Source organism: Procambarus clarkii, chromosome 36 (assembly GCF_040958095.1).
Source record: "Procambarus clarkii isolate CNS0578487 chromosome 36, FALCON_Pclarkii_2.0, whole genome shotgun sequence".
Taxonomy (NCBI): Eukaryota; Metazoa; Arthropoda; class Malacostraca; order Decapoda; family Cambaridae; genus Procambarus; species Procambarus clarkii.
This window is the reverse complement of record NC_091185.1, coordinates 22,737,484-22,748,002: the sequence shown is the minus strand read 5'-3', so window position 1 is coordinate 22,748,002 and position 10,519 is coordinate 22,737,484.

Sequence of the window (10,519 nt, the reverse complement as noted above, 5' to 3'; positions counted from 1 at the left end):
ATAGGATATTCCCTGGCCATAGAGGATATTCCCTGGCCCTAGAGGATATTCCCTGGCCCTAGAGGATATTCCCTGGACATAGAGGATATTCCCTGGCCCTAGAGGATATTCCCTGGACATAGAGGATATTCCCTGGACATAGAGGATATTCCCTGGACATAGAGGATATTCCCTGGCCCTAGAGGATATTCCCTGGCCATAGAGGATATTCCCTGGCCCTAGAGGATATTCCCTGGACATAGAGGATATTCCCTGGCCCTAGAGGATATTCCCTGGACATAGAGGATATTCCCTGGCCCTAGAGGATATTCCCTGGACATAGAGGATATTCCCTGGACATAGAGGATATTCCCTGGCCCTAGAGGATATTCCCTGGCCATAGAGGATATTCCCTGGACATAGAGGATATTCCCTGGCCATAGAGGATATTCCCTGGACATAGAGGATATTCCCTGGCCATAGAGGATATTCCCTGGCCATAGAGGATATTCCCTGGACATAGAGGATATTCCCTGGCCATAGAGGATATTCCCTGGCCATAGAGGATATTCCCTGGCCCTAGAGGATATTCCCTGGCCCTAGAGGATATTCCCTGGCCATAGAGGATATTCCCTGGCCATAGAGGATATTCCCTGGCCCAAGAGGATATTCCCTGGCCCAAAAGGATATTCCCTGGCCATAGGAGCATTTCCTAATGCTCAAGATTACCATTCGAGTGGTGGCGAGGAAGTGGTTCAAATAGCTTCGGCTATCACTTCCTTATGTCCGGTTGAGATGGTCAAGTGGATTAAGGCGTCCTGTACATACTAGTTGCGTTGCTCCTGGCAGTATGGGTTCGAGTCACTTCTGGGGTGTGAGTTTTCAGTTGCATATTGTCCTGGGGACCATTCAGGCTTGTTCACACACACACACACACATATATATATATATATATATATATATATATATATATATATATATATATATATATATATAAAAAAATTGACCTCATACATAATGAAATGGGTAGCTTTATCATTTCATAAGAAAAAAATTAGAGAAAATATATTAATTCAGGAGAACTTGGCTTATTAGGCAAATCGGGCCTTGCATAGTAGGCCGAGAAGTGCGTTCTGGCTACTAGGTACGACATATATATATATATATATATATATATATATATATATATATATATATATATATATATATATATATATATATATATATATATATATATATATATATATATATATATATATATATATAAATGGAAATGTTCGTTTTCGCATAATCGCTAATCTCCGAAAGTGCTTCGCCGATTGCTTTGAAATTTTCACACAACGTTCCATTCGCATCCGCGCAAGTTTTTATATACATACTATATAGATGTTCCGTCTGTGACGGTAAAAAACATGCTTTTTCTGAAAAACTGTGTTTTCATGTGTTTTTTCATGTGAGGGAAATCTTCGAAACCTCTTTACCGATTTCTTTGAAATTTTGACGCAATATTCCATTCGAATAGGCGCGTCTTTTCATATACCTACTATATACGTGCCTCACCTGTGACAGGAAAAAACATGCTTTTAAAAAAAAAACAGCACCATCTGTTGGACGTAAGAGCAACACACGGTGTAATCTCCGAAAGTTCTTTACCTATTGATTTTAAATTTTGACACAACGTTGCAGTCGAATAGTCGCATCTTTTTATATACCTACTATATAGATGCCACCCCTGTGACAGGTAAAAACAGGCGTTTTTTGAAAAAAAGCGCCATCTGTTGCACATAATAACAACATGTACGCTATACTAAATATTTCACAAATTCCTTTTCAATGTTTTCAATTGCATTGATAAATTATATTTTCATAGATTTCGATTTATTTTTTATTGAATTATTTTATGTGACATTGTGTTGGAATTGAGCTGTGTTGTTTACCAGACCGTTCATTTCGTAAGTATAAGTATAGATGCCACACCTGTGACAGGTAAAACGATGCTTTTCTTGAAAAACAACACCACCTGTTGCATGTAAGCGCAACACACACACATGCTATGCTAAATATGTTACAATTCCATTTCAATGTGTCTGATTGCATTGATAAATTGAATTTTTATACATTTTGATTTATTTTCATTTTGATTTAATTATTTTTGTGTGAATTACGTTGGAACTGAGCTGTGTTGTTTACCATACCGTTTATTTCGTGAGTATAGCATTTTTTTTTAATTTTTCCATATTTTCATTTCATTTTTTAACAGTTTTAATTATATTTCAGTGATGGGAACATCAGATAAATTGATGTTCCCAATTTTCTGATGGGAAGTTCAGCCCATTTGGGAAGGCATCGGATGAGGGAGTGGGGAATGGTGGGAAGGACGAGGGGACGGGGTAGTTTGGGATGGTGGGGACGAGGAGATGGGGAAAAGGAGAATGGTGGGGAAGACAACGGGACAGGGAAGTGGGGCATAGTGGGAAGGAAGAGGGGATGGTGGAGTAGGGAATGGTTGGGAGGCCGAGGAGACGGGTGAAGGGGAAATGGTGGGGAGGACTGGGGGACAGGGACGGTTGCTGTGGCTCAGCAACGCGTTGCCGCCGGGTACTGCTAGTATGTATGTATATATATATATATATATATATATATATATATATATATATATATATATATATATATATATATATATATATATATATGTCGTACCTAGTAGCCAGAACGCACTTCTCAGCCTACTATGCAAGGCCCAATTTGCCTAATAAGCCAAGTTTTCATGAATTAATTGTTTTTCGACTACCTAACCTACCTAACCTAACCTAACCTAACTTTTTTGGCTACCTAACCAAACCTAACCTATAGAGATAGGTTAGGTTAGGTTAGGTAGGGTTGGTTAGGTTCGGTCATATATCTACGTTAATTTTAACTCCAATAAAAAAAAATTGACCTCAAACATAATGAAATGGGTAGCTTTATCATTTCATAAGAAAAAAATTAGAAAAAATATATTAATTCAGGAAAACTTGGCTTATAAGGCAAATCGGGCCTTGAATAGTAGGCCAAAAAGTGAGTTCTGGCTACTAGGTACGACATATATATATATATATATATATATATATATATATATATATGTCGTACCTAATAGCCAGAACGCACTTCTCAGCCTACTATTCAAGGCCCAATTTGCCTAATAAGCCAAGTTTTCATGAATTAATGTTTTTTCGTCTACCTAACCTACCTAACCTAACCTAACCTAGCTTTTTTTGGCTACCTAACCTAACCTTACCTATAAATATAGGTTAGGTTAGGTTAGGTAGGGTTGGTTAGGTTCGGTCATATATCTACGTTAATTTTAACTCCAATAAAAAAAAATTGACCTCATACATAGAGAAAAGGGTTGCTTTATCATTTCATAAGAAAAAAATTATAGTAAATATATTAATTCAGGAAAACTTGGCTTATTAGGCAAATCGGGCCTTGAATAGTAGGCTGAGAAGTGAGTTCTGGCTACTAGGTACGACATATATATATATATATATATATATATATATATATATATATATATATATATATATATATATATGTATCCATTCCATTATATATCTATTTATCAATACGTCTATCCATCTATATATTCATTCATCTATCCATCCATCTAGCTATCCATCCAAATACTCATCCGTCTATCTTTACCTCTATCCATACATTGATCTTTCCATCCATCCATCTATCTATTAACATATTCATCTATCAACCAAAATATATCCATCCACCTATTCATGCATGCATCCATCTATATACTTATCCATGTCTATTGTCTCTGTCTCTCTCTCTTTGTCTGTCTCTCTTTTACTCTGTCTTGGCATCTCTCTGTTTTTGCCCCTGTTTGTCTCTTTGTGGCTGTCTATGTCTCTCTGCCTGTTTGTCTCTCTCTCTTTGTCTCGGTATGTCGCTCTCTCTTATTAACAGTACAATTGTCTACTGTGTGAGAGGAGGTCACTGGTGTGAAATACTTATAAAAGAATAGTTACCACTTTCTCTAGTAAAGCACTATGGCTTGAAAAACATTTGGAGCTTTGTAAGGATCGTCTGTTTTGTGTAAGTATGGGCAAATTAATACCAGCAGGAATTTTTTGTTAATTTTCCAGATATCAGTGAATAATGGAGCATATTACTATATGAAAATTTTTTTTTTGAAAAGTTTGTTTTGAAAATATTTAGCTGAATAGATTCAACCTGTTACTCGAATTCTAACAGTTATGAAGTATATATATAAGTTATTGATCCCTACTAATGTTAACTCAAAGATCAATCTCAAAATTTAACTTCGCCCTATAAATTTTGTTCAGCTTATATATCTATTACTTCTCATGTCTTTTCAAAGGACGAGAATGTAAAGTTCGTTTGGGTTAAACCTTTCCTAATTTTCCAGAGCATTTTGATTCTTCCTAAAACGTTTCTGTTTCTCGTATGAATTTGTTTGTGCCCTCAGCATCTTTAATGATACTGCCCTTCACTCAGGTGTCAAAATAAAATATATATATAATAACAAAGGTCCCAGGAGAGAGGCGGGAGGCAATTTTCTTATGGCTGGTCCCAGGAGAAAGCCTTGTGGCACTCCACTTGTCGATCGTGGCATAGGAGAGGTCTGAGGCACTCCACTTGTGGCTCGCACCATAGGAGAGGCCTGAGGCACTCCACTTGTGGCTCGCACCATAGGAGAGGCCTGAGGCACTCCACTTGTGGCTCGCACCATAGGAGAGGCCTGAGGCACTCCACTTGTGGCTCGCACCATAGGAGAGGCCTGAGGCACTTCACTTGTGGCTCGTACCATAGAAGAGGCCTGAGGCACTCCACTGGTGGCTCGTACCATAGGAGAGGGCTGAGGCACTCCACTGGTGGCTCGTACCATAGGAGAGACCTGAGGCACTCCACTTGTGGCTCGCACCATAGGAGAGGCTTGAGGCACTCCACTTGTGGCTCGCACCATATCTTGAGGTTATCTTGAGATGATTTCGGGGCGTTAGTGTCCTCGCGGCCCGGTCCTCGACCAGGCCTCCACCCCCAGGAAGCAGCCCGTGACAGCTGACTAACACCCAGGTAACTATTATACTGCTAGGTAACAGGGGCATAGAGTGAAAGAAACTCTGCCCATTGTTTCTCGCCGGCGGCCGGGATCGAACCCGGGACCACAGGATCACAAGTCCAGCGTGCTGTCCGCTCGGCCGATCGGCTCCCATAGGAGAGGCCTGAGGCACTCCACTTGTGGCTCGTACCATAGGAGAGGCCTGAGGCACTCCACTTGTGGCTCGTACCATAGGAGAGGCCTGAGGCACTCCACTTGTGGCTCGTACCATAGGAGAGGCCTGAGGCACTCCACTTGTGGCTCGTACCATAGGAGAGGCCTGAGGCACTCCACTTGTGGCTCGTACCATAGGAGAGGCCTGAGGCACTCCACTTGTGGCTCGCACCATAAGAGAGGCCTGAGGCACTCCACTTGTTCCCCACTCCGCCTTGACAGCATTTACACCGACCCTGAGCTTCCTGCGTGATAACCACGCCATATTCATGGATAATAAGCCTTTCCAGCGCCACGCGCCAGTACCTTATTGATCACTAGTATGGAACAATATTATTTAAGAGATCTACAGAAAATAGGGGAGGAGGTTATACAAAAGATTATACAAGGAGGAAATACAAAAATTATACTTTTCCACTCAACTGCTTCAACATGTTTAATAAAGAACGAGAGCGAGTGAGTGAAGTATTATCATCTTTAAGGAAACATGTTCAACGCAAGTACAACTGAACCAAGCCTCTCAGACAAAGACACTCAAACAGCAAACTCATAACACACTCACAACTTTATTCTGTAAATAAACAATGAGGAGGTAATACTCACAAGTTCTCCAGTGAGGACTGGCTGGCGAAGGCGCCGGCGGGCAGCGAGTCCAACAAGTTCTCCTCAAGTGACCTGTAATATTTATTTACACAAAAAAATCCACTACAAAAGAGAAAAAACATAATGACCACAATTTGTTTTTATAATGAATAGAAATAAATGTAAGATATTATGCATTTTTAGAATTATGTAAGATTTTGAAAAATAATGACGAAAACATTAATGGTAATTATTATAAACAATAAATAAAGTGTTGTAGCAAGTGTGATATATGGTTTAAGGCAGGACGGGAACACGATAGTGTGCAGTTATGTAGTTATCTACTGTACTAATTACTTCAGGTAATTACAACAAATGCAATACTCAGCTACTTACTGGAACAATAATATTTAGTTAATTATAATCATAATGTTATTTAGGTAAAAACTGTGATAATAATATTCAGGTAGTTACAAAATAGTAGCAGTTAGGCAACACTTTGCCTGGCCGATAATTCATAATGCGTCCGTATATGCATATACTCAGTCTGGCCGAGGACACACGCTGAATCCAAAATTTAAATATTCGTTAAAAATAATTTTTTTCCCGATCAATATGGGACTAGTTTTAATGCGCGCCTTTTGATGCCGAACAATTGGTTACCAGAATGAACGACGTGGCACGCAAGTTGAGGTAAGAACACTGAGAAGGGTCTACACATATGAGTGCCGGAGCGTGCTGGCCCGAGACACTGTGCCCACCTTGGGGTGTGGTGGGCGGCGCGTGCCGGCACGGCCAAAGTGTTATTAAAATGATAATAGTTGTGTAATAGCTCTCAAATACAACATTTAGGTCATTACAGTAATGATCCAAATATATTGATAATTTAAGTAATAATCAATATTGTTATTATATTACTAATTAACATCAACATAACTACTGTCATGATCAGTGTTTAGGCAATTAGATAATAATCAATAGTTTAGTAATTACAGTAATAATGAATGTATCGTCCATTATGTGGTGTGGCTGGCTGGGCCCAGCTCTTTCTTCCCCCCCCCCCTCTCCCTCTACCCATCTTCCCCCTCTCTCATCTGTCTTCACCTCTCCCCCTCCTTCTTCTCCACTAACATCTCCCTCTCCCCATGTAAACCCTCTCTCCCTACTCCCCATCTCTAAACTCTCTCCCCATCTCTAAACTCTCTCCCCATCTACTCTCTTCAACCCACTCCTTCACTCTCTTGTCCTCTTCCCACTCCTTCACTCTCTTGTCCTCTTCCCACTCCTTCACTCTCTTGTCCTCTACCCAAGTCTTCACCCTATTGGCCCCTTCCCACTCCTTCACTTTATTGCCCTTTCTCCATTCTTTCTCCGTGTCTCCCTCTCTCCCCATATCCCTCCCTCTCTTCTCCCCTTCTCCACTCCTCCATTCTCTCCAAATTTCTTGCCTCTTCCTCCCTCTCTCCACCTCTCATATCTCTTCCCATCTCCCACTGGATGGGTATGGGGTCCACTACCACCAACAGGATGGGTATGGGTCCACTGTCACCAACAGGATGGGTATGGGGGTCCACTACCACCAACAGGATGGGTATGGGGTCCACTACCACCAACAGGATGGGTATGGGGTCCACTACCACCAACAGGATGGGTATGGGGTCCACTACCACCAACAGGATGGGTATGGGGTCCACTGTCACCAACAGGATGGGTATGGGGGTCCACTACCACCAACAGGATGGGTATGGGGTCCACTACCACCAACAGGATGGGTATGGGGTCCACTACCACCAACAGGATGGGTATGGGGTCCACTACCACCAACAGGATGGGTATGGGGTCCACTGTCACCAACAGGATGGGTATGGGGTCCACTGCCACCAACAGGATGGGTATGGGGTCCACTGCTACCAACATGATGGGTATGGGGTCCACTGCAACTAACAGGATGGGTATGGGGTCCACTGTCACCAACAGGATGGGTATGGGGTCCACTGTCACCAACAGGATGGGTATGGGGGTCCACTACCACCAACAGGATGGGTATGGGGTCCACTACCACCAACAGGATGGGTATGGGGTCCACTACCACCAACAGGATGGGTATGGGGTCCACTACCACCAACAGGATGGGTATGGGGTCCACTGTCACCAACAGGATGGGTATGGGGTCCACTGCCACCAACAGGATGGGTATGGGGTCCACTGCTACCAACATGATGGGTATGGGGTCCACTGCAACTAACAGGATGGGTATGGGGTCCACTGTCACCAACAGGATGCTTATGGGGTCCACTGCAACTAACAGGATGGGTATGGGGTCCACTACCACCAACAGGATTGATATGGGGTCTACTGCCACCAACAGGATGAGTATGGGGTGCTTTACCACTAACAGGAAGGGTATGGGGTCCACTGCAACCACCAGGATGGGTATGGGGTCCACTACCACCAACAGGATGGCTATGGAGTCCATTGCTACCATCAGGATGTGTATGGTTTCCCCTGCCGCCAACAGGATGGGTATGGGGTCCGCTGCCACCAACAGGATGGGTATGGGGTCCGCTGCCACCAACAGGATGGGTATGGGGTCCACTGCCACTAAAGGATAGTGTGGGGTCCACTACCACGAACAGGATGGGTATTGGGTCAACTGCCACCAACAGGATGGGTATGGGGTCCACTTCCACCAACAAGTTGGGTATGGGGTCCACTTCCACCAACAAGTTGGGTATGGGGTCCACTGCCACCAACAGGATGAGAATGGGGTCCACTGCCACCAACAGGATGAGTATGGGGTCCGTTGGCTCCAACAGGATGAGTACGGTGATCACTGCCACAAACTGGATGGGTATGGGGTCCACTACCACCAACAGGATGGGTATGGGGTCCACTGCCACCAACAGGATGGGTATGGGGGTCCACTACCACCAACAGGATGGGTATGGGGTCCACTACCACCAACAGGATGGGTATGGGGTCCACTACCACCAACAGGATGGGTATGGGGTCCACTACCACCAACAGGATGGGTATGGGGTCCACTACCACCAACAGGATGGGTATGGGGTCCACTGTCACCAACAGGATGGGTATGGGGTCCACTGCCACCAACAGGATGGGTATGGGGTCCACTGCTACCAACATGATGGGTATGGGGTCCACTGCAACTAACAGGATGGGTATGGGGTCCACTGTCACCAACAGGATGGGTATGGGGTCCACTGTCACCAACAGGATGGGTATGGGGGTCCACTACCACCAACAGGATGGGTATGGGGTCCACTACCACCAACAGGATGGGTATGGGGTCCACTACCACCAACAGGATGGGTATGGGGTCCACTACCACCAACAGGATGGGTATGGGGTCCACTGTCACCAACAGGATGGGTATGGGGTCCACTGCCACCAACAGGATGGGTATGGGGTCCACTGCTACCAACATGATGGGTATGGGGTCCACTGCAACTAACAGGATGGGTATGGGGTCCACTGTCACCAACAGGATGCTTATGGGGTCCACTGCAACTAACAGGATGGGTATGGGGTCCACTACCACCAACAGGATTGATATGGGGTCTACTGCCACCAACAGGATGAGTATGGGGTGCTTTACCACTAACAGGAAGGGTATGGGGTCCACTGCAACCACCAGGATGGGTATGGGGTCCACTACCACCAACAGGATGGCTATGGAGTCCATTGCTACCATCAGGATGTGTATGGTTTCCCCTGCCGCCAACAGGATGGGTATGGGGTCCGCTGCCACCAACAGGATGGGTATGGGGTCCGCTGCCACCAACAGGATGGGTATGGGGTCCACTGCCACTAAAAGGATAGTGTGGGGTCCACTACCACGAACAGGATGGGTATTGGGTCAACTGCCACCAACAGGATGGGTATGGGGTCCACTTCCACCAACAAGTTGGGTATGGGGTCCACTTCCACCAACAAGTTGGGTATGGGGTCCACTGCCACCAACAGGATGAGAATGGGGTCCACTGCCACCAACAGGATGAGTATGGGGTCCGTTGGCTCCAACAGGATGAGTACGGTGATCACTGCCACAAACTGGATGGGTATGGGGTCCACTACCACCAACAGGATGGGTATGGGGTCCACTGCCACCAACAGGATGGGTATGGGGGTCCACTACCACCAACAGGATGGGTATGGGGTCCACTACCACCAACAGGATGGGTATGGGGTCCACTACCACCAACAGGATGGGTATGGGGTCCACTACCACCAACAGGATGGGTATGGGGTCCACTGTCACCAACAGGATGGGTATGGGGTCCACTGCCACCAACAGGATGGGTATGGGGTCCACTGCTACCAACATGATGGGTATGGGGTCCACTGCAACTAACAGGATGGGTATGGGGTCCACTGTCACCAACAGGATGCTTATGGGGTCCACTGCAACTAACAGGATGGGTATGGGGTCCACTACCACCAACAGGATTGATATGGGGTCTACTGCCACCAACAGGATGAGTATGGGGTGCTTTACCACTAACAGGAAGGGTATGGGGTCCACTGCAACCACCAGGATGGGTATGGGGTCCACTACCACCAACAGGATGGCTATGGAGTCCATTGCTACTATCAGGATGTGTATGGTTTCCCCTGCCGCCAACAGGATGGGTATGGGGTCCGCTG